The sequence below is a fragment of the Amphiura filiformis genome, chromosome 16, assembly GCF_039555335.1.
Source record: "Amphiura filiformis chromosome 16, Afil_fr2py, whole genome shotgun sequence".
In the NCBI taxonomy this organism is placed as follows: domain Eukaryota; kingdom Metazoa; phylum Echinodermata; class Ophiuroidea; order Amphilepidida; family Amphiuridae; genus Amphiura; species Amphiura filiformis.
Genome location: NC_092643.1, coordinates 14,651,272 through 14,677,266, shown reverse-complemented (window position 1 = coordinate 14,677,266; position 25,995 = coordinate 14,651,272). Strand labels below are relative to the sequence as shown.

The following is a 25,995-nucleotide window of genomic DNA, read 5'->3' as shown; positions in this document are numbered from 1 at the left end:
AATTTGTATCCTTCATCTGTGTATTTACTCTTGCTTTGTCTCCTGCCCATCATATTATCAGCATCATTCTATAAAACTTATTCCTCGTCGCAAAACATCTGCATACTGAGTAGAGTAGTTTATAGATTTTGCCTGCAGTAGTATAGACATGCTAGATGTAGAATAGACTCATACCCTTCTAGTTTACCATCATTCAAACTCACTCATTTTTGACTCATTCTACCCTTACATATTTTCCCTCCTACTATCCATGGCATATATAGTGGTGCAACCCAATGGTAATGCAATATGAGTACAGTAAATTATTTCTACTCTGTACATGTAAATTGTATGTGCAACATCTAGGCTCTTTTACATGCTTGGCATGATAATCACATTACTTGTCCAGCAAAGTGCAATTAAACAAAACAAAATTATATGTATAAAACTATGCGTGCAGAACACGGCAGTAGGTAAGAAGAACATTATTTGTTGATGTGCTGAATGTCCAAATCACATTTCTGCCTGCCTTTTTAACTTTTAACTTATGACTTTTAGTATTTTATATTGTGTTTCGTGAACTTGTTGAGTGTGTATAATCTCAGCACGACAGCCGAGACTTTTTTAAGTGGTTTGTGATATCTTAACTCTTATGCATTATACATCATCACCTTTTTACATTTTATTATGTTGTGTTGTTCCTGATCGATGTAGTAGCGGACATATGTCAATTACTGTGTACAAGAAAGCAGCTATCAATTTGAGGGCGTGGCACCCTACAGGTATAAAAGCGAAATACTGTGTCTGCTTATGAGTATTTACAAACAAAGCTCTAACTCATCCAGCCTTAATATCTTGCATCTCAAGTATACTATTTACATGTTTTGATCAAATCTTCTTGAGAGACAAGTGCCTGCATGGTGTATGACATTTTTTTTGTGCATGGTCACATTTTGCTCTAATCTCCATGCGATACACTGATGAACAGGTTTTCTATCGGACTCATTGTGTATCCTTTGTTATAGCTATTCTGGCTCTTGACTCAATTTTGATTTTACTTGTTGCTCTCTGCCTGCTTAAAATACTCCATATACTCCTTAAATACAAATTTTTATCAGAAGCAGTTGTCTGTGTTTGAAATATTATACACGGCTAAAAACTCACACTGCTATCCTACTCATTACCAAATGTGCAAGAGAGTATATGTTCCTATTGCGATATCTTGTTTTACGCATCTGCATTCAACTCGTTTTTGACATTATTTTTTAATCTGGTTTATTGTATACCCTTTCGAACTCACACTGTCATATTACATACAACTGCAAGTGAAAGTGAGTATTTGATCTTATTGCGAAATCTTGCTGTACGCATCTGCATTCAACTCGTTTTTAACACTTATTTTGAATCTGTCTATAATTGTGCATTTACATCCAAATTTTGAGTATTTTTAACAACTTTGTTGATGTTCTATGTTAACTGGTACAGGTGTATTTATTCTGCACATTCTGAATACTGTTTACATGTATGTATAAGGATCTACAACTCTTGCAATTATGTGAAATGAACTCACACTGTCATCTGTTCTCAATCGCAGCTTACTCAAGAAAATATTTGTGTGCTTACGGAGAGTATTAATTACACCCTGCATGCTAAGCCTTTTGAATTCATACCTTGCAAGTTTACATCTGTTGCGCTGATTGCACTTTCGTCTTAATCGTCTTGTATGGTTACAAAATAAACTCATTCTTCCAGCTGTACTATACATTCACAAATCTGCATGAATGTACCATACATTTTATTTTTGCATGAATTTAAAAATACAACTGTGCATTCCGTTGTATGGTGTTATGGTTTTATGCATGGTGAAGAACTTACACTGCCAGCCATACTATACATGTTCACTTACAAAATCGCATTAAGGTATTTGCATTAGAATCATTTGACTGATTGTATTTGCCATTCTTTGCATGGTAGTGAACTCACACTGTCAAACCAAGTATGAATCGTGTTGCTATTTTTGCTTAATGAGAGTCATGATTTGGCCCTTTTAAATTCGCTACCGTAGTACAAGATCTATTAAACCAAACCAGTGTAATGACTATGATTACAATAATCCTCTCATTGCCCGATCTTATCATCTTAACAAAAACAAAGCTCTTCATCAGAAACTTCTGGCTTGTGAAAGATCGCCTATTGTCTCTGAAGTAAAAAAAAGAGGTCAAATCAGATTGAAACTCAGCACTAGTGGTTACTAGATTTTTCGCTCTACTCTTGAGGAGATTTACAATACTGAGAATCCTGTGCTTGGAGATCAATGTTTTCTGAAGGATCTTTGTGCGATGCATAGTACTGTCACTGACAGGAATGGGGAGGCAATTGTAGAGGAACGCTACAAGGTTTACAATAAGCTAAAAAATGGTACTGCTGGTAGTAGACTCAAATTTGTTATTAATCTCTACCACACTACTTCATCGGTCTTAGTCAATGGATCTCATGCAATTGACATTTTGCTAACATACACTTGCGGCTATTGAAAAGCATATTAAATCCTTTTCCAATATTGAAGACAGTGACAGGGCACTATATGTTGCTCTTACCGAGATTGACAATCATAAAGTAAAGGAGCAACCCGGACCTAACCTTGACTCCAATTCATGTGATGAGCAGTCCTCGACTGAGTGTTCCGAAAGTGTGCAGGTCACATCTGGTTCAATTATGAACACTCAAATCTGTGATTCCATGGAAGTACAGAGTAAGGAGACCCTGCCTATCACTAGACAAAAAATTGACTCTCCTCCCAAGAATGGACTAATCAAATCCACTACTTATACATGTAGTGCAGTAGCTTGTGAAAGTGTCTCTTCTACCAGTGATCCTAGGACTATGGCTATACCTACTGCATGTATGTCGGATTCTGAGGACCATGTAAACGAAATTGTCTGCATTCCCGATAAACACCGTTCTCATACAGATGACAGTACTGCAGCAAATTACAGTACTGAACTGCGCAATACTGATGATTGCAGCACCTCTAGTTTGGAAGAAAACCAGTCCAAATTGAAGGAAGTTAAGGATACCCAATGTACTACTCCGAATAACCTTCATGTATCTCAGAACAGTAATACAGAGATTCAGCAGTCTACTTCATCTGATCTCAATGAATCCTTATCTATTACATGTAAGTGTTGTAACAAAGACTGTAGTGATTTTTCCATCCAATGCACAACATGTTTTCAATGGGCTCATCCCACCTGTGAATCTATTACTGCATACCAGGCTACAGTCCATCAATTGAATCCTGAAGCGCCTTTCTGCTGCTCATCATGTACACTTCTGCTGCAAGAGCGAAATGATAACATGTATGCTAGTAATAATGGACTCCAACTTCTGTGTGAAATTGCTTCTGATATTACAGCTGCTGATGATTCTCATAAAAAGATCTCCAGGAGAACAACCAAGAGTGATGGTAAAAGTCGTACAAGTGACGAACCTGCTCAAAACCTGATGAAGAACCAAGCAGACATCGAGAAGAATCTCAAACAACAAGAAAGGAAAATAAAACAGAGAGAGAAAGACATTGACAAACGAGAAAGGGAAATGTCTGATAAAATTCAGCAACTGGCTCATTCCCAATCATACTCCATCCAACTTGAAGAGCGATCAAAGAGCTGGAAAGGAATGAAAGTATTAAATCAAAATCTAGACTTTTAAGCTCTACTACTCCTGATAATGTTGCTCCATGTCAGCCCAGTCTACAGAATAGTAAGACCTTTGAGATGACGGGCATTATCCAGAGAATTAACACTTTGGAAATGGAAAACATAAAACAAAGACTTAGTAATCTTGAAAAAGATAAATGCAGGATCAATCTGTGTGGAAAACAGGCTAACTGCAGTTGTTTACCCCTGGACTTGCATTATCAAAACCATAACTCACCAACTATGACAAATAACTTGTATGAAAACGGATGTTCATGTGAATGTCAACACCAAGATTGTACTGCGCTTATCTTTGGTACTGGATCAACCGGCAGCTTTCACAGAAATAGTGAGAGAATGCATCATACTTGTGCCTATAAACAGTCTCATCATGGGAACTCATGTTGTGTAGCTAGCAATAGTAAACACAGTAACGACAGTGAACTTAGCAATCAGCAACTCCATACTCCCAAAAGAGTCTACAAGGGTAGAGCTCAGTCAGCTTACCATCCTATGGCAACTCCATTGATGAAACCTTATACACACAATGGTTATAAACAACAAGATCAGGTTGTGTACGGAGGGATAGACTCTGCTAAGCCTGATGTGCATCAAAATCAAGCTGAGGGTGGTACCTCATGTAGGCACCAGATAGACAAAAACATGGAGTCATATAATCGTCATCCACTTTCTCAACGATGGAATAGCAACAATCAACATAGTATACACTCTGGTAATCATGATCAATTCCAATTCAGAAGGAATGCACATGTTGGACAGGAATATGCTGACCATGAGAGATCTGATAATCGTCCCATGGGAAATGTTCCTGATTTTCTGAGCTCTTATGGGAAACAGAATGGAAGGCAGCGGAGTAGTGCCAATATGACCAACCCTGCCCAGAATGACACCCATACTCCTCTTCATTGTACTCCGTACACTGGCCAATTTTCAAATAATTCCCAAAGCTTCACATCTCAACATTTAACTACTGCTGTCGTTGGTACCAGTACTCGGAATGAGGATGATCGCAAATACATGTACTCCATGTATACTGAAAGAAAGAAAAACAACAGAAGGAGAATTCGTAATCGTGACAGTAGAAAGAATAACTACAGACCTGGTACGAGACATACAACTCATGAGGATAACAGAACCCCGTTTGTCATGGAAAGAAAATCTAATGATGTAATGAGTGGGAAATGTGAAGAGTCCATTGACAATAACATGAATCAAAGCTATGATTGTGCCCAAGTGAGAGAACTGCAACATGCTTCAGGAAGTGAGTCCATCTATACTCCTGAGATTGTCAAGAGAACTGACACAGACATCCAAGCAACGGTAAACTGTGACAGGATGAGCAACAATGCATGTAGACCTGAGATGAGTTCTGCAATGGTGAATAATGAAGATTACCGTAACTATGGAGTAAGGAATAGTTGCTATAGACCTGAAGTGAGCTTGACGAGAGGAAATGATGGTTGTAGTATGAAGATGACTACATGGAGACCCGACATAAGGAATCCAAAAGATCATGATCAAGATAGGAACAAACAAGTCAAGTTAAAGCAATTTAATGACGACAAGAAGATGACCAGACATGATGGTGATAAATACAGCGTAGCAAGAAAGGAGTTTATTCGAATACAGATAGCAACTGTGGCCAAAGGAAAGATCTGAAAGGTGCTTCTCGGACTGAATCAAATCTTATATACAAAATGTATAATAAACCAAGCTCTGGCAAACAAGATACCTATGGGATGAACAATCGCAGGATGAGGAAGAGTCCAGAAATACACGGTCTGAGATTTGCAAGGAATGATGATGAGAAGGAGGAAGAGTACAGACTGCGTGGATTGAGGATTGGTGATTGTTCACCAGGTATGGGGTTTGCAAGAGATGATAGTGAGAAGAAGAAAGAGTACGAAATGTACAGACTGACAGGTGAATTTTCACCTGGTATGAGATCCTCAAATGCTAATGGTGAGAGAGAGTTAGATCATACTCTGCGCACGTCAAAGACGGGTGCTTATATACTACAAAATGAGATCCGCGATTTGACGAGAAGGAAGAATGCAGAGTGATGAAGAGTGCGTATAGACCTGGTATAAGGTTGGCAGAGCATGATGATGATGATAGAATACACCAAGATGAGTTAAGAAAACCTAATTGTGACAGTGAACTTAGTGCTAATGAAAGTGCAGGTATTGATAAGCAGAAGAATAAAGTCGATCATGATTCCAATGGTCATATAGAGCAAGAAAAACCTAGCGATGACAATCTGCACCGTTTCATACATGACATAAGGCTAAACTGTGGTAAACCTGACAGTGACATCACTCGTAACCCGTTGACTGATCCCACAAGCAGTGAAATTCAAACCAAGCGAATTCTACCAGCACAACATCTCAGTTCTACTCTAATGAAACCTGTGGATCTAATTCCAATACACATGCCGAGAGATATGTGGTGGACTATGCACACAGAGAGAAGTCCTTCCAACCTGTTATGACTAGTGAAGCTATTGGCACTGATGGGCCAACAACAGGAGGTAATACTGAAGCAACTTACATGCATAAGAAAAACACATGTGGCAAGCTAGACGGGATGCAACCCAACAGCCAGCAGTATTTTTTAGAGATGGACTGGATCCAAAACACACAGAAATAACAAAGGAGATTGCTAGTGCTGACACTAGCCATTCTGCAATTGATTCTGGGAAATCAAGTCTGACTTTCACTACTTTCAATATAAAGAACATCCGAGCAATACTATTGCGGTGAATTATATGCTGGAAAAATCTGATGTTGTGGGTCTACAAGAACACTGGCTCTTCAACTTTGAGCAAAACGATATTTCCCAAGTTAACTGCAATTTCAGCGCTTTCATTAAATCCGTCGATGATGATAATCCAATCTCTCCTTTTCATCGCCCAAGAGGATATAGTGGTGTTGCTCTGTTGTGGAATAAAAATCTCGATCATTGTGTCAAGAAGCTGCCTGATGGAGGTAAACGCGTGGTTTGCATAGAGCTTAATTTGGAATCTGAGCAAATATGTGTTATCAACACTTACCTTCCTTGTAGAGGTAAATACAGCGAGGCCGACTATGATGATACGCTGGATGAGGTGGTGGAAATTTTTCAGAAGTATGGTTCTACACATCATCTTGTTCTTATGGGGGACTTAAATGCTTCGCTCAATAGGAACACTCCATCATCAAGAGACATGCATCTCATCAGATTCTGTGGCGATAATGACATCTCATCTAACATACCAAGTGAATATACCTTCTTCCATGTTAATGGAATTGACAAGAACCAGAGTGACTACATACTGGTCAGAACATGTGACGAGAACCTTCTGTCATCATACAGAGCTGTTACCTTCTCTGAGCTACCTTCCAATACTTCTGACCATATTCCAGTTACGGCTGTTTTTGAAGTGTCTGATCTGAAAAGAAAGAAAGATGATCTGAAACCCCCAAAGTATCCTGTAAAAACAAATTGGAATAAAATAGACAAAGAAGAGTACTGCAGTGCTGTGCAGAATGCAATCATGATTAGCACCGACATCTCAAGTTTGGATGAGTTGCAAGCTCAAATCGAAAAGTCTTATTCACTCCCTTTCTTCAGCATCGAGGCTGTGCTCTCATGGCAAACGCAAGGCTAAGATCTCCAAAAAAGGTCTCAAATTATGGACGCCTGCTATTGCTAGAGCTGTTGCAGACAGTAAGAATGCCCACCGACAATGGAAGAATGCTGGCTCTCCCAGTGACCTGCAGCATGTTGCAACTGTGAACCGAAAAAAGTCGAAGGCAGTATTGCGAAGTACCATCCGTTTCCATGCAAGAAGTCTTCAGATTGACAACTACAATAAAATTTCTGCTGCAAAATCTGAGGATACCACACTCTTTTTCAAGCTTGTAAATCAACAAAGAGGTGGAAACCGGGTCATAACAGATGAGCTAAATCACGATGGGAAGACCTCATGTACACCCGAGCAGATATCTCAAGCTTTTGGAGAGTACTTCCAGTCTCTGGCTGAGCCGTCTGTAAATTCCAACTTCACTCAATGTTTTAAAGATGATGCGGTTTTGAATAGAAACCTGATCAATGACATCCTCTCTTCAGAAGATGGCGAGTTTGACGTTATCACAAATGATGAAATGAAGACCATCATTCATTCTCTTTCAAATGGAAAGGCTGCCGATCTTCATGACCTGTCTGCAGAACATCTTAAGTTTGGTGGTGATCAAGTTATCAAGTCCCTTACCAACATTGTCAACTATATTCTCAAATCAGGGCAGATTCCAGACATGCTCAAATGTGGTGTTCTGACTCCTGTACTGAAGAAAGGCAAAGATCCAAAAGACCCAGCAAATTACCGTGGCATAACTGTAACTTCTATCATCATGAAGGTTGTTGAGAAGGCATGGCTACTGAGGGCTGCACCTATCATGCAAAAGAACCAGAATCATATGCAGAGAGGTTTTACTAAAGCAACATCTTCCATGAATGCAGCTCTGCTGGTGTCTGAAGCAATCAATGATGCTGCTGATAACAAGAAAGCAATTCATGTCACTCTGCTAGATGCCTCGAAAGCTTTTGACGTTGTGGATCATGATATATTATTGAATGAGATGTACGACGCTGGAGTGACGGGAAGCTGTGGTTGGCATTTCAGTCAATGTACCAGAACACTGCTTCGATGGTTAAGTGGAATAACTGTCTCTCTGCACAATTTGAGGTAAAACAGGGAGTTAGACAAGGAGGAATTACTTCTGCACCTAGTTACAAGATCTACACAAACAGCCTACTTGACCAAATGCAGAATCAGAAGATTGGTTATGCGATTGGAACATCCTATATTCCAGCACCTACTTGTGCAGACGATATTGCCATTGTTGCTTCAAATCCAACTGAGGGTCAAATCCTGCTTGATCAAGTGCAACATTACAGTAGAGATCACAGATACATGATCAACCCAACTAAGAGTGCAACCATCAAATACCACACAAATGATGAGATCAAATATGTCATCGGTGATCAACCTATTCCAACTCCACCGGAAGCAACCCATCTTGGCATTGTAAGAAACAAGAAAAACGAGCCTAATATCGATGAGATGATAAAGATGGGTAGGAGAGTAACATATTCTCTCATGGGTGCTGGACTGCATGGTAAAGATGGTTTGGCTCCTCACCTTGCATATCATCTAATCTGTACCTATGCTATACCTAGAATGATGTATGGGGCCGAGATTATGAAGTTCAATGTCAAGAACCTTGACCGTATTGAGTGCTTTCATAGAAAACAACTGAGACAGATTCAGTTTCTGCCTGAAAAACCGCCGCCTGCTAATACAGCTGTTTATGCACTGCTCGGTGCAAAACCTATTGAAGCACACATCGACTCTGCTATCCTAACTTTGTTTGGGAGTATTGTCAGACAATCCAATAGCATTGAGCACCAAATAGCGAAGAGACAGCTGGCCATCAAAAACAGCAACAGCAAGAGCTGGTTCATGATAGTGAAAAGTGTCCTTGCCAAGTACAACATGGCGACACCATACTACCTAATGGAGAATCCTCCTCCAAGGCTGTCTGGAAAGCTGAAATAGCAAAAGCAGTCTCCTCTTATTGGCAAAACCAATGGAAGATTGATCATGACTCCAAATCCAGCTTGAGGTTCCTGAATATAGATGCATGCAGACTAGGTTCACCTCATCATATCTGGAGTTCATTACCTTCAGATGTCCGTGAAGTAGAGAAGGCAGCTGTAAAGGCAAGATTATTGACTGGCACCTACATACTACAAGCCAATAGGGCTAAATTCAATCAACACAACTGTGACGCAACCTGTTTGCTGTGTGAAATAGCTGAAGAGGATATGATGCATTTTCTTATCAAATGTCCTGCACTCACTGAGCAACGCTGTTACCATGAATCTATCCTGAAGAGGACACTTCTTGAGCATTGTAAGATACAAGAAGTCGATGACCTATTCTCAAAAGAGGATGTTTTACTACAATTTATTCTGGACTCCTCCCATGAATGTATTCAGAGTGTCATCACCCTACCAGTAGATTGGCCCAGTTTTACAGAATCGATCACTCGTCAGTGGTGTTATGGTCTACACAGTAGAAGATCGTCCCTTCTAAAACAGCTTTCTTACGCCGATATTTAATATGCTTGCTCAACTTATACACATGCCTCTGTGGACTAATGCATTGTGTATGTACTTCCTTGATGGTCTAGTTGATGTCTGCATGGCCGTTTCTTCACATTTTTTTCACCTGTCTAAACTCTGTATACTTGCATATTATGAACTCACACCTGTGATTACTTAGCAATCTTATACATATTGCCTCTTGTATCTGATTGCTTTACATTATGTATTTTGTGTAGAATTTAGCTAATTGTATTATATGTATTTTGCACTAAAGTACCAGTATTTATTTGTATTTTTGATATGACATTTTAATATTTAATGGGTGCACCCTGCCATGTCCTTCACTACATAAGCATGTTCTATTTATATGATAATGAACTAATACTTGTTACGCATCTTGGTGACTGCGAACTATTTTCTGCGTGCTATATAAATGATTATTTTTGGTATGGACCCTTCAACAGAGCATCTGTCATCGAAGGGGTGCGCCTGAAACAAGAGGCGGGAAGTCCAACCTACTACTACTACTACTGTTGGCAATTTAGAAAGGGTTGCCATTTCATGCCTTTCTGCATGGATTACTGTGCTCTTTTATTGCTTGCACTGACTTGGGCTGTATTGAGGTGTAATAATTGGAAATCATGATTTGGGGTTATGTTTTGGAGCATATACATTGAACATATACAGCTGAAATTTGACTGTGGATATTTAAACTTTCTTGAACAAAGTGAGTACAAGTTGGGGATCATATTTTTCAGATATGGAATAAGGGTTTTAGTGCATTTTGAAGGTGGTAGGTGTGTGGGAATTCTCATAACTGGTGCAGATATCGTGTTTCGGAATGTAAACAACTTTGACAGCTGGTCCACCTTATATCTTACTTTGGTGTCATGCTGGGTAAGTCATACTGAAGTATGACTTGCCCACACTGGGTATAAGTGAATCCAACCATGCCAACACACTCATGATTGATTGGTTAGCATTATGACCATGGTCCATGATGACCAAGGTCGTGCGTTCGCGTTGTAGTTAGAAATATGCGATATACATCGCGGTTAGATCGAGTACAGCTGTTGAAAGCTGCGTTCTTTCAATTGGAATTCCTACTATAGTTCCAATAATTGGAACTCACGGCTCCGACCTAGTCTAAACGTTCGAAATTTGTAGTTACTACAACTATAGTAAAATGCAGCAAACCTTTGACGAGCGCGACTACTGTGATGTTGCAAATTCGGAGCTAACAACGCGTACGGCGCACAGTTCATTCATAAATTTCCACTCAGCAACAGCAGATCGCCTCAGCAGCCAATCAGAGACAAGTGCGTCCAACGCAGTAAATACGCGATGTATATTTACAATACGCGCTCGTCAAAGGTTTGCTGCATTTGATTATAACTGATAGTGATACACACAGGCTACAATGTATGTCTTCTGAAGGTATTTAGTTAACTTTGTAGCTCTATTGGTCAAGGCCCTGCATTCTTTATCGCCTTGATAAAGAGTTCAAAGCCCTATCATCAACAGAGGGCAGTACCCCGGGCCCCGGTAATCCCACGGTAAAGAATGTTTCTTTCCGGCAAAAATTGAAGGTCGTGCAATGAAATCTAACCATTTCTTAATGCATTTCTTTCTTGAGGGAGCAATAATTATTCCTCATGAATATATTTTAAATGTCATGTTGATGACATCATAGTTACTCGAATTTTGTTCATTTTGACATTTTGAAAACTCTCAAAAGGTACACAAAATCAATCAGAAATATTTTTCTTCATTTCACCTAAGTTTCCATGCCGAGATTCTAGCAAGAGTACTTGTATATAATCTCCTTTTCAATACAGCTTTTGTCACTTCTGTTTAATTTTTATATTATTTGTATTATGCACACAAATGTGATGCGATCAAGCAAAATCAGTCGGATTTTGAGATATAGCCTTTATTTCCTTTTGTTTTGGAAACTCTTTAATATTAATTGCTAATCTTTGGAACTGGTAGTTCAATTTCAATGGGGTTTTCTGCAAAATGCAGCTGTGCAAATGCTTGTTACTATCCTAGAAGAAACTGAAAATTTAATATTTCCGAGTTCCGACTGATTTTGCTTGATCGCATCACAAATAGTGATGCCCGTTTGTGCTGTATTTTTGATAGTTTTTCATGTATCCGAATTTAATGATATTCCCTGAGCATGCGGAGACAGAAAAAACTAAAATTTTTATAGCAAACATTAACATGTACAACAGTTTGTAACATTCTCCATGAACTTGACCATCTCTGTTTGGCTTTTGATGTAATTAACGAGTATAATGAGATTCTCTCTTTCTGATTCTGTAGAGTAAAATATTATTTTTCATCAAGATTTTGCATCACATTCATACATTTCTGGGTCAAAAAGGCATATAAAACATGTAGAAATATTGTAATATGGTTGATTAATAATGCTAATAAAATAATTTGAGTTGATCAAGTAATCGCTTTTTATGATTTTCAAGGCAATGCATAAATGATGATTCTGCCAAGGCTCCCGCAAAAATTGTATTGCTGGATGCACTGTTCAACAAGCTGCATCAATGCCTTGCGTCCGAGTGGACGCACATGAATTTCAAATCAAACTTGTAATGTACTCAATCTACTTTCCATGAAATAAAAGTATAATTTGTATATTATTTTCTAAACCTGCATCGTGCATGAATATTTTAGCAACATAAATCCCAATGGACCAATCAGTAAACAAGTTATTGACCTTTCATCACTCCCACTTTGCGAACAACTTCCGGGGTCAACCAGTCAATGAAAATTCTTATGGCAGTGGGATGTGTGGACAACTGTAAGCTTTCACTCAATCACAATGAGCGAAAAATATACGTTCTAAACTACATGTATCATACAGTAATACATAATTTGTTTTTAGCAATAATATTTACATAAATCTTTAAAATCTCATCAGGAAAGTGAAAGGAAATAGTCAAATATTTGCATCAAACTGCGATGTAATGCAATGCAATACCGGCAATTGGGCTTTGTAAAATTGTATCCCTGTTGCCCAACACATCAACATGTAGGCTTACGGTCAGTACGTTCGGACGCACAAAATTTTGTGGGACCCGCATTTCCCGACTAGGTTTTACAGTTCTACGCAGAATTTTTGAAGGCTAGCGGGAGCCTTAAATGGATTCTGCATACATTGTACATAACTTTTCACTTCAGTGAGCCAGTCTTTTGACCAACGTTCATAAAATACTACATGTAACTACTAGACCATACAAAAGCTGATCGGTTTAATCATGGACGGACATTTTCAAAATTGATAGAAAAACAGCTTGGTAAAAAACAACTGCTGACATTTATTTCATTGTTTTATGTTTTATGATGAAGAGTATCATTAGCCCTATTGAAAATTTAAAAAAATTGGCAGGTATGATTTGTTACTAAAAATAGAACGAAAGAAATGTTTGCGTCACAGACGGACGAGATAGAAATAGGTTCCCCTACTTTTCAGTACTCTTTTGTCATTTCTATCTTAACTAATCAATACTTACCAATACTTTCCAGGACAATAGTAGCCAAGATACATGGCTTGATTACCTGATACACAGATATTGGAAACAAGCTTCATCTTTTGCCGAAGCATGTGACAAATTTTCCTACTTTTTTACATGCACCTAGACTAGTGGCATCTCTGCAAAAGCACCCACGATGGCGGTGCTCTTGCGATTTTGTTGTTGTCGTTGCAATTAAAAAAAAAAATTAAATCCTAGCACCATAGTGCTGTGATTAAGGGATGGGGTATGAACGTTTGGACAGTACCGGGGTATTTATTGTGGGACATTAGAGCACATCAGACATATCGAATTGCATTCTAAATACGAAGAATGTCCTTCTGATATCAAATAATTTTGATTTTTTGAAATTCGTAATGTAATACACATTTTATGGCAAATGATTAAAAATTGATATTTTTGATATTTAACAGTACAGATGATTTATACTTAAAGTGTATGTAGGTGGGATGAAAAGCCGACGATGAATTGAAAATTTTGACCTTTCATATTGAAGATATGGATTTTTTTCCCAAAACACCAAAAAAAAATTAGGTCTTTTTGGGAAAAAATCCATATCTTCAATATGAAAGGTCAAAATTTTCAATTGATCGTCGGCTTTTCCTCCCAGCTACATGTACATACACTTTAAGAATATGTCATTAGATTTATAAAATTTACTTCGAGGACTGTTATATCAAAAATGTGAAAAATATCAAATTTTAATAATTTGTCATAAAATTTGTATTACCGTATATCGTGAATTTCAAAAATGAAAATTATTTGATATCAGAAAGACATTATTCGTATTCAGAATGCAATTCGATATGTCTGATGTGCTCTCATGTCCCACAAAAAATACTGTCGAAACGCTCAACGCTCATTCCAGATCCCTTAAGCCAAACAGGTTGTTTCTCAGGAATATTGATTTTGAGATACATGTATAGCCTGTAATTGCTGTCAACTTTCTTTGTATTTTATTGTTTTGAGCAACCCTAAATGTCTTGAGAACCGTGAGTAATTTTCAAAATATTGATTTTGTATGGAAAATACTGATTTTGAGGTTTGAGAATAGGGCCTACTGAAATGTGTTTTTCAAAGTTGGCAGCCCTGCCAACTATTCTTGATTGCCAGATTTAGTGACCTTATTGGCCCTCATTTAAAACATAACAATGCAAAAATGAAAACACAAGCAAGGGGTAAATAAATCTGTACCAGTACATGAATGTGACAAAATTCAATTTTACACACATTATTTTGCTTTTAGGCCCAATAAAAAAAAATTTTATTTAAGATTTTATTTGCACGTACGGTAGCTTTTAAAATTCTGCGGCTCTGCAGCCAGAAAGAAATTGGCTCAAAAATGAAATTACAATTTTGTAGGGGTTAATTTAGCACATCTACATGATGTAGCACATAGCAGGCCTTCATTTTTGAAAATTGCAGGCTGAGCTCTGTTAATCACTCTCCTGAGTTTACTAAGGTGCTCAACAAGGAGCTCAATCAATATCTGTAAAGAACATAGGGATTCAAGTAGTGAGGAGCTCAGTAAATCATACTCCTAGAATGTTGTTAAGGAGAGCTGTAGGAGCTCTGGTGCAATTGAGCTCCTCAAAAATGAAGGTCTGACATAGCCTGTTTAGTAAGTAAATAAGACAAAAGCACCATGCTTTGCCTTTTTTTCATTGCTTCTGAAACAAACCTCTCTTTTATTTTGCTTTAAAATACTTACACTTATATTTTGTTCACAGATGAAATGCGAGTTATTATGTAGACTACACCCAATACTGCATGATGATAGGATTTCATGAGGCCTGGAAACTGTGTGTATCCAGCTGTTTTAGATCGCTACTCATCTTGTCTCTCTTCTTATGTCTCATGGTAACATGTGAAACTCAAAAAGGTAAGTGATGCAGGGACTGCCTTTTGAGGAGAGTGAGAGCAATAGCTCTCTACTGCTCTCCTTAAATCTGATATAGGAGAGTGATTTTTAGCTCTCCTTAGTTGACCATTCTGTCCTTACATTCTATTGTAAATGCTCTAAACAGCTCTCCTTGAAGGCTCCAGAAGAGCTATTCAGTGCTCTCCTGCATATTCCAAAAGACAGTCCCTGGTGATGGGTTCTAAGACAAAAAGTAGGAATCAAATTCTGGACTCACCAATTTTTTCAGGAACATTGCGTGCAACCTGCAGGGTTGTAGCTACATGTAGGATACTAGAGTGCTGGGTGGCATTTAATGAAAATCTTGCATATTTGGCTATTTGTTGTCAAAATTGACCAAATTCTTGACTAATTTGATAAATTTCAGCAATTTTGGACTCGTGAGTGGTGGGCTCCAGTGCTAAAATTGCATCTGAGTGGTGGGCTTTGCCGCCCACCACAGCCCACCACCGCCCACTGTAGCTACAACCCTAGTGGCGGCCTGTTCACTGGGTCTTCATCACACACTGCAAAGACTCAACTGATGATTTGGGCACATGATGATAATACATGTAATTATGTCTTTGTCATCATGTCTTTTTTTAAATTTTTTATTTTAACGGAAGATAGCTGATTTCACCATTTGTTGTATGCTTCTATGCTTCCTTGACCTCTACTCCACACATTTAGTATTTCAAACGTATGTAGTAAAAAAATACACAGATCATTCACCAACAGGCAATGTCGATCATCATCTGTTAATGTGGGCCAATCGTTCCATGAAGCACACACACGAAAATGCTACCCATTCTGCACCTGTTACCGCATATTTTTCAAAGCATCTAGAGTCTTGACATCTTTCATGTTTTAAATACACTTATCATCTCTAATGAATATGCAAGAATTCTCAGCATACAAAGCACAGGGACTTTGCGTGTTGGTGAATGGTCACTATATTTTTTCATCTATGATTTCATGAGAACTAAAACTATGCATTTGAAGGCGCCGTACAGTTCAGTGCTGTACGGTGAAAAAACTGATTGAGGAGCCAATGGCTCCTAACTTTATCAATTTAGGCGCCCAAATTGTGTTCCCAAGTTTTTTTAGGCTTACTTCCATTTCCAGTTCCGGGTTCTACTAGGTTCATTAAAAGTATCAACTGCTGTTGGATTCCCTGATTTAATTGTTTCATCGTCATCCTTCTTGTTTCCCAAAAGCTCCATCAAATTCAAAGTTTTTATTTTTATTTTGATGCCATCTTGAGTGCTTAAAAACAATCAAAACTTTTGACCTATCCTATATTATCATCCATATGTACATGTTTTGCATTTGCTGGCGATTAAAAGCTTCAACAGTTGGTCGCCATTGGCGCCATGGATTGAAGGTTTAGTCGCATCAGAAAAAATCTAGTCGCCAATGCGCCTAAAATGGTCGCACCGTACAGCACTGGTACAGTTCAGGACAAAAAGTGTAGCCTGGTGTTGTAATTTTTAATCTCAATGGGCTACAGTACATGCAGGCAATTCATGGGCCAGAAGCAAGTCCCATAGCCTGCTTATTTTCACTCTTGACTGTACATGTGTTTTCAGTAAGCTCTGTCAAGCACTAAAATTTCCATCATAGGGTGCAATGTTGAAACTATAAGGAAGCAAAAGATGTTGTTGGTCTAACAGTGACACCCAAGACCCCAAAACCCAAGTTTTTTTTGTCAGGATTTTTTTTTTGCTCACAGTTGTCAAATATTTTTTTATATTTAGACTTTGATGTGCGATTGGTCGGGGGTCAATATCCATCCGAAGGTCGTGTGGAGATATTCTACCAATATGAATGGGGTACAATCTGCGATGATTATTGGAACATAATGGCTGCCAGAGTAGTCTGTCGGCAGCTAGGCCTGAAACCACCTGTATCAGCTCCAGGAGGGGCTTACTTTGGCCCAGGAGATGAAGACAGTCCGATACTTTTAGACAATGTTGATTGTGCAGGGGATGAGGAGCTGCTGTCTGATTGCGAGCATCATAAAGTAGGCAGTCATGACTGTTCACATGATGAAGATGCAGGGGTTGTGTGTGGTCCATTGCTTAGAGGTAGGTTAGGTAGAAGATAATGGTTATGTGGATAATGGGGTATTAGGTCATCTTAATTTAATAGTTAGTCTCAAAGCCCCTGCGCCCAATAATAAATTTGCCTGCCTTTTGCATGTTATTCCTGCTGGAGTAGGCCTACATTTCATTTTTTTTTCGCAGTTTTTTTTTTTTTTCAAATCCACCACACAATCTCACGTCTGACTTGGTCAGATGTCTAAATCATAAATCTCAATAAAATCCTTCATCTTACCTTGTTGGGAGATGAAAGGTAGCATGTCTATTCTTGTCAAAAAGCTTGTCCCACAGAAAAAAATAAAATTACGAAAAAAAAATCCGCATTGAGTTTTCAACATGGGAAGAGAAAGGCTTTGAGACAAACTATTAAATTAAGGTGGCCTTATAATTTTATGTTTGTGTATACATGTGTGTGTGTAGACTATGCCATAGTCGATTTTTGATAAATAAAAATGTTATTAATCATGATGAACGCATTCAGTTGAACTCGAAATTATACTGATATTTAGTAGGCCTACATCAAAATACTAGTATTAAATGGTTATGAAAAAGTTTAGGCTATATAATTATATTTGTGACAGTAAAAGTAAAGTATAGGCCCTACGTAGGCTTATATTATTGAATGCAACATTTCATAATGGCATAATTATAATGACACTTCAATATCGCCCTTATATGTAATAGCCAGAGTAGTTCACAATTGGCAAGTGGACTACGGAGAAGTCTAGTGTGTGTGTAGTGTGAGCCCAGGGGACATGGCTCGAAAAAGTGGGGAATTTGGGAAGCTCATTCCCAGGAAATGTTGGTGTTTGGAGGGAAATTCTGGTATTTGGAGGGAAATTGTGTCTTTTTTGTACATACAAAAACATGCTATAAATTGTGGGAAATTTAGCTTGCTTCCCGGGAAATTAACATTTTTTCGAGCCCTGCCAGGGGATGCCTTTGTGGGCTGCCCACACAGATTTAAAAAATTTAGAAAAAAAAAAAAAAAAAAAAAAATGCATTCTGCATTAGGTTTTCAACTTGAGAAGGGCTTTGTGACAAAACTATTAAACTAAGATGGCCTTTGTGGGCTGCATCACCCCTCCCTTGATTTAAAATCCATCATTCCTTTCTCAATTAGATATTGCTTTTAGCAACGTTATTGAGTATTTTGTAGATGTAGATGTAGAAATCCTATTACCTATTATTACCCCTGGGGGATGCAAACGTGGGTCTCATTTTTGGCTATTTGGTATATCAATTACTCCTTTTTTCAGGCCAATTTCAGGTGTATGGAATTACAGATTTATAAGTCTTTTTATTTCAGAAAATAGCCAGTTTTGTGTCCTTGTGGCCAAAATTGTCTAAAATTTTGTTAAGAAATGAACTTTGAAAATACCAATTTGTGTTAAATTTGGTCGAAAATTTTGACATTAGTATAGATATGGGTACAAATCGTCCATTTATTCATCAGCGGCACATCCCTACCAAACCTATCGTTGACCTGGTGAGTGGGGACCCTCATTTGTTTGCCATGGCGCTTGAGAATCGAAAGTTATTCCGTTTATGTGCACTTTTTGCCAAATTATAAGCCGAACAAACTATACAATGTAGATGGACAAACAACATTTTGACACTTTGATGATGTGGAAGATAAATGACCTTGGTGCGATATTTTTATGCCTCCACCGGAGCCTGCGGAGGTATTATTAATGGTTTTATGATGTGCTGATGTAAATCTAAAAGGTATTTCTTAAAGTGTATAACACAATCTGGTCAATGGAGGCCAATGGCGGTAAATTTGAAATTGAGATAAAGGCAAAAATATGGAGTAAAAAACAATAAAATACATAAGAAAATAGATATCACAAAACTTAAGAATTTTAGAACCATGAATGCTAGACCTTCGATGTTCTCAGTATATTAACCTAAATGTTTGTATTTATTAGCTTTATGTACAATATAATTATCATAACTCAATTATTTCAAAAATGCCTCCTTTGACCTCCATGGACCAGATTGTGTCACATATTTAGTTTATTTTAAACTTGTTCAGCGCTTTGGGTTTGTTTTGCATTATAAGCCACTTTATAAATTACATTATTTTACTACCTTGGCGAGATATGAGCATGAGAAAGTGCCCAAATGTGTGAGACTCACACTGATTGCGTGGCAGTTGACAGCCCTGGTTCTTCCCTTTGGGCCTCTGCCTAGAACCATCAGATATGATTTGTGGTGTACTAAGGCTGGCATTTTGGCGGGCATCGGGTACCACCGAGATTACATTCAAATTCAATGCATTTTGAAATCATTAATAAAGTATGACATGAATATAAATTATCAATTTTCATATTAAAAATACAAAACATCTTGAAATTATTATTATTATTATTTTTTTTGTTGTTTGTTGCAATTTGGTATTCAGTTACCCGCCCGAAAAATGCTGGCGGGGTACCGGTACAAAATTACCCGAAAATGTCAGGCCTATCGTGTACTAAAGGAAGGGTAACAATTCATTACGCACATGTTTTGTGTATCATACAAAAAATACAGGAAGTATATTTTGTAACAATGACGGGTGCGGGCTTAAAATATTGGGACATAATTTACCAAAATTTATGATGTGCCTCTTCCTTTTTATCTGTTTTAGATCACAATTATCCCAATTTTGAACCAGGCCCGTACGCAGGATTTTGTTTGGGGGGTGCTGATTTTGAAAAAGTGGACCTTTTTCCCCAAGGGGGGGGGGGGGCAATTTTGTGAAAAGTGGACTTTCTTTCCAAAATTTGGACATTTTTTGACGAAAAACCCGTAAATAACCTGATTTTTTGTACACTTTGGCAAATTTGGGGGGTGCGATGCACCCCCGCACACCCCCTGCGTACGGGCCTGTTTTGAACCATAGCATAACAAAATGCAAATTTGTTTGCGTTTCAGACCTGTGCATTTTCACCCATTATGTCATATTCTTGGAGTGGTCAGTGGGTGCAGGATAAGTTCCAATTTTGTCGCCTTGGAAATTTTGCCCTGTATGCACGACTGCAGCTTATTAACAGCTCAGTATCAGGTACCCACCAACATAGCACTCAGTAGAGGCAAACACACAAATGAAGTGTCAGTGACACGATCTCATCCACTCAGCAAATGCTCAGGTGGCCAAATTAAATGATGATGGTATAAATATCACTCCAATTTATTAGTACTGCTCATGCACATACAAATACTGTTAAGCTTTGCATTTCTGAAATGTTGATGAAAATCTTTAAGGGGGTACTACACCCCTCGATAAATTTGTGTCTATTTTTGCATTTTTCTTAAAACTAATAACACAGTGGTAACAAAAGTTATGTATATTATAGGGCAAGGAATCCAATTACTACACGTAATTTCAGTGACCCAAGACAAGCGGTTCGTTATTTATGATAAGAAATAAGGTACCGCTAGGCTGTACCACATTTCCTATCATATATAGGCCTACTGAACCGCTTGTCTTGAGTCACTGAAATTGCAGTGTAGTAATTTGATTCCTTGCCCCAATAATATACATAACTTTTGTTACCAGTGTGTTATTATTTTTTGAGAAAAATGCAAAAATAGTCACAAATTTACCATTTACCAAAATTTCCATGATTTTGTGTTTTAGATCAAAATATCCAACAATTCTGATAGGTCTGATTGTCACAGAATGTTTAAAAAGCAAAAATAGCCAGTCATGAACAAGCAAATCTAGGGTTTTCCTAGCTGCAGTTTGTGGCCCCAGGGACTGAGTGTTCAACCGAGCGCATAGAACAATTACCCTTTAACCCTAATCCAGACCATAACTACAACTATAATATTACCCAAACCCTATATTGACGTTTCGTAGGTGCGTAACCTCTCTGGATAGTATATATCTCAACAGAGCCCAAAAGTAGCGCTAAGGTTTTCCCTTTAATATCATCTTTGCCTCAGGCCTGTGTGTGTGACTGATGACAACTGACCATTTTAATTAATGTGCATGACCAAAGTGTCCATCCTAAATTCCTATAACCACAAGGTATAGGCTATATCACAGAATTGTATAGAACAAGAGTCTACTTGCATGCATACAAAAAGACTGCATGTTCCAATATTAGGGTGTAGAGTAGAAACAAATTCACAGTTAATTAAAACACTATGAGAAAAATATTTTAGGCTCAAATGTAAAAGTGCTATCCATGCTCGTAACCAGCCCTCAAAACTGATGGTAGCAAATTTGCTACACTAAATTAAAAAGCCTGAAGTCTGTGTTGCGGATTTGCCAGAGAAAATTGCGGAATTTGGGAAGAAACACAGAAAAAGCAGTTTGGCTAAAAAGAGAGAAAAAAAACTGAAAAAGCTTAAAAGGAAAATTAAGAAGTGAGTCACTTACTAAACAATTATTAATGTTGAAATCAATGGTGACATTGAACATAGACTAAGAAAATTTCATTAATATTGCAAAATTTACACAGCGGAGAAAAGCGGATCTTGACATTTGTAAAGCAGAAAATGGGCGCATCCAGATATTTTTGGCTCTCCTAAAGAAGACATGGGAAAATCTTAATCCTATGAATATTTAATTGGATTCTAAAAATAATGATCACAGACTCTCATGTTCAAATGTGTGTGGGGGTGTGTGTGTGGGGGGTGTATACCCTCCCTCGCATGTTGGTGCTCGCAATTGCTGAGGACGGCTTTTTACCCCATAATGAAGACATGGGAAAACTTTTTGGGAATCCCATGTCGTCTTTAGGGTAGGTGCCGTTAATTTCTGGAATAGCCCAATTCTGGGCTTTACACTAAATGGTGAAATTGTTGATATTTTTAATGGTAAAATTATCACTTTTTTAAAATAAAAAAAACATCTTCCTGTTTTCAATGGTTCAAAAGTACTTACATTTTTAGAACAGTGGGAATATGAAAATGGGGTTGTAAATTAAAGAAAATGTTAAAGTTACTCAATTCAGGCCAGGCTCATAAAAACAATAGAAGAGGTAAAAGTATTATTTTGTTGATAACATCATCTGATATGGGTTTCTAGTACACATAGCCAAAGGCTACAACATGGCCAGTTGTTTTGAAGTTTCCCCGATGAGCCATTTGATGTCAAACTCAAGGAGGCGTACTAATTGTGGTTACCTCGATGCAGGCTATGCGTTATTAGTTTTTGTACCCAAGGTATTTCCTTAGTATGCAAAGGGGTTGGGGTTTAACTGTGCCTTTACATACATGTATGAGAGTGTTTGAGATCCTAATGCTGTGCAAGCAAAAGTAAACAAATCACAACCAAGTGTCTTCAAAGTAATTAGAATCCCATAGAAGGCTAGTAAGGATTAAAGGGGGATGAACCGATTTAATTTAACGTAACATCATCTTGTTTGAATGACATTGACCCTCAATCCCACGCTGGTATGTCGATCTGTTTTGATATGAGAGCTGAAAATGTGATATTTTAAGCCCCTTAGAATAGATGAGTTGACTTGTGTCATCATTGCCTGCCAGTATAGACGAGTCAATTTCGTGTTTGAGCTAGACAAAATTGGAACACCAATGTTTTTGCTTACTAGTGACTCTAAACACCCTCCTGCACATTTATATCCAAAAAGGACAAAAAGGGTCATGGGGGGAACAGTAATTTGCATGCAAAATGCCCGCTAGGGCCGCTAATGCATGGCTCAAATTTCAAAATTGGGTGAATATGAATAAAGACCATCTAATTGTATTCCTCTCATTATTAGGATTTAGAAAAAGTATAGTTTGACCTATCTCAAATGTACAGTTTTTGAGTTATACAAATGTAGGCATACATGTAAGGGTCAAATGTCAAATTTAAGGGGATCTTCATGTAAAAGGGCATTATTAATATTAAGCGAAAAAGAACTGGTAATTTATGATTTTGGAGCATTTTAAACTGAAAAGAATTGGTAAATAATTTGGTATACATGTCAAAACATTTGATCTCAGAGAAAGAATGGTGTATAGGCTACATTTGTACTACATACAGTATTTGGCTTGACTAATTGACTGTACAATGCAGATCTGTAACATGCTGCGATTAATACTTTGCTAATTGGTATGGTAATGGTTTACATATCAGCTTCCATACATGTAGTACCCTAATTAATTTCATCATGGGGATAATACTGTTACAATGTAGGAAAGTCAAGAAATTTACCAGAAGCAGCTTTTAACATAACATATGATATGATGTACATGTACAGGCCTGTGTTGTACTCAGGCAAGCTATTAATGGGGCCCTATTTCCCTCAGCAGTCATATATTTGTGATAAAAAAAACACATTGACAGAGTTTGTCTTAACATGGTGTAAGGCCTCTATCTGAAGGGTCACCTGCCTCATCTGTCTTATTGACACTTAATGAAGCATGAAAAAAAAGTGCGATGGGAACGATGGGAATTGTGTGTTAGAACTGTTACCAGGCCTGGAAAAAATAGGCAATTTGGCAAAATGGTGTGATTAAAAACGTTTGACAAGCAGAGCTTGATAATTAAAAATTAAGATCTAATGATAAATTGGATTGATCATGACATCCAAAATGGTTGTGTCATACACCTTCCCCAATCAAACACATTTCTCTTGCATTTGATCATCTCCTACTCTTCCCTAGAAAAAAATCATTATAATACCAAATCTAAACACCATGGAATTCACCATATCACGTCCAAGCTCACATTGGGCGCCCCATTCCTTTTTTAAAGGAATTTTTATTTATACTTTAAGTGTCAATACATTATGGTAAACATTGATCATTGGACCTTTTGTGGATGATGAAAATGATAAACCATTTTTATTTAAGCAAAAATTCAACTTGACAGATATTAAGTAGAGACATGAAATTAATCGGAAGGTTTTTTTCAAATTTTTGGAAGTTTGCCTCATTGTTTAAAATATTGAGGGGGAAAAACATGTGAAAAAATCAATTTTGGTAATTTTGTCAATTCTATTCTATTCAGCCAAAAATTGCACATAATGTGTATAAAACATTTCTGTTTTAAAAATATAGGCCTACATTTTGAAAAAATTAGAAAAGCTTACAGTTTAGATGTACTCTAAACGATAGTGCAAAAAGTGCACAAGTTATCTTGTCATAAAATGAAAAATTGTTTGATATTTTCAAAAATGAAGTCTGAGAAATTGATGTCTTAGATATCAAAAATAACATCCTATTTTAAAACTTTCATGCTTGCGAAAACTGTTTCTGGTGCATGGTCTTAATTGCATCTTTTTGCACCATGAATCCAAAATGTCTGCTTTTAGTGTGCTAAAAATTCAAAATAATTTTTTGTTTTGTTTTAATACACATGTTTGCTGTCATTAACAACACACCAAATGTGACTTGACTGTGTTGCACTGTGCTGCGTTACACAAGGCGAATCACACACGTAATCACAATATTTTGCATGTTCATGCAATATTTTCCTGCAATTTGGTTTAGCTGTGAAATAGTGGCTCAGGCAACCCTGTATCCGTGTGAAGATCAGGTGTAATATTGTGCTCACTAATTTGTGCATTGTAAATTGACACTTCACATGAAATGACCAGAATGGCAGACTCAAAAGTGTTGTCTTTTGGATAAAAACAATTGAGCTTACACGTAAGCACGCTCATAAACACAGTATGAATATGTCACCTAAAATACTGTAAAATTGGAAATGTCAGCAGAACATTAATTTTCATGTTTTTCGCATTCAATCCAGGTTCTGCAAAAATAAAACTTGTGAACTTGTTCTTTTATGTAAAAATGTTCTTAAATCACAAATTTATAAGCAAGCAACTGTAAGTTAATCAAAATTGGCAAAGTGCATCAATTTCATACACAAAAATTAATACTTTTAAAAATGAATACTTTAAAAAGTGTAATGCAGTGAGTGACCTATCAATAAATGCCCATAACTGGAACAAGTGAAAATGAGATATCATGTACATAGAATACTGATTTGGTGAGAATCATTTTTTGAATACTAAAAAGTGCTATCCCACCATCCCATGTTTGTAATTATCAGTGAATAATAAAAGCAGAAATGGGCCATTCATAATACTGGTTCTGTCAGAAGACTGAATTTCATACAATGTAGTACCATATGGCTATTTTGAGTTTGTTCAATTACTACAGATGAAAGGGAGCCATTTCCAGTGTTAGCCATTTAACTAAAAAGAACCGTAGTATACTTCTTACATTAATTAATATATATCTGTCTTACACGAAATGAGTCAAGGAAACCAGTAATCATATTTATATTCCCATAGTTCTTGTGGTTCTTGAGTTAAGGCCAAAAATATAGGAAACCAAAAGTTTGGGGCATTTTTCCCCCACCCAAAAATATTATGCAAATGCAGCGGAAATGACGCCCCTTATATCAATCCTTGGGATTCCTCTTGTGGGTCAGCCTTATTTGATTCAATATTTGAGTGCAAACTGCATTATTAGGTCATGTTCCCCTCTGACCCTTGGTGCATGTGCTTCTTCATTTTCAAGCAAAACTTAAATCCACCTTAAGCAAAAAGCCCTCCATGTCAAGCCTTGAAATAAGCGGGCGCGGGGAGCAAATTTACTCTCGTAAAGCCACCAATTGCTCCTGGTCCTTGTAA

General features: G+C 37.5%; 1 pseudogene; it reads left to right on the top strand.

The window, feature by feature from the left end:
• Positions 1-25,995, top strand: part of LOC140135610 (scavenger receptor cysteine-rich domain-containing protein DMBT1-like) — a 35,813-nt pseudogene that overhangs the window by 1,445 nt on the left and 8,373 nt on the right.